The sequence below is a fragment of the Rhincodon typus genome, unplaced genomic scaffold (assembly GCF_021869965.1).
Source record: "Rhincodon typus isolate 14 unplaced genomic scaffold, sRhiTyp1.1 hic_rhity00007245, whole genome shotgun sequence".
NCBI classification, from domain to species: Eukaryota; Metazoa; Chordata; class Chondrichthyes; order Orectolobiformes; family Rhincodontidae; genus Rhincodon; species Rhincodon typus.
Window position 1 is genome coordinate 5706 of NW_025972883.1, and position 699 is coordinate 6404.

At 47.6% G+C, this 699-nt stretch overlaps 1 protein-coding gene across 1 annotated transcript in view; it reads left to right on the top strand.

Annotated features, from left to right (window-relative positions):
- Window positions 1-699, top strand: part of LOC125482220 (flocculation protein FLO11-like) — a 7087-nt gene that overhangs the window by 4190 nt on the left and 2198 nt on the right. The window lies entirely within an intron of this gene.

Genomic DNA, 699 nt, shown 5'->3' on the forward strand with positions numbered 1-699 from the left:
TTGTGTTACAGTGAGTGATGTGGGTTATATCTGTTTGTTACAGTGAGCGGTGTGGGGTATACCAGTGTGTATCTGTGAGGGGTGTGGGTGTATGAGTGTGTGACAGCGCGGGGTGTGTTTATATCAGTGCGTTACAGTGAGGGTTGTGCAGTATATCAGAGTGTTACAGTGAGTGGTGTGAGTTATATCCGTGCGTTACAGTGAGGGTTGTGCGGTATATCAGTGTGTTACAGTGAGAGATGTGGGTTATATCAGTGTGTTACAGCGAGTGGTGTGGTGTACATCAGTGTGTTACAGTGAGCAGTGTGAGTTATATCAGTGTGTTACAGTGAGGGGTGTGGGGTATATGAGTCTGTTACAGTGAGGGGTATGGGGTACATCAGTGTGTTACAGTGTGGGGTGTGGGGTATACCAGTGTGTTACCGTGAGGGGTGAGGGGTATATCAGTGTTACAGTGAGGGGTGAGGGGTATATCAGTGTGTTACAGTGACGGGTGTGGGGTATTAACAGGGTGTTACAGTGAGGGGTGTGGTGTATATCATTGTGTTACAGTGAGTGATGTGGGTTATATCTGTTTGTTACAGTGAGGGGTGTGGGGTATATCAGTGTGTTACTGTGAGAGGTGTGGGGTATATCGGTGTGTTACAGTGAGGGGTGTGGGGTATATCAGTGTGTTACAGTGAGGGTTGTGGCGTATAT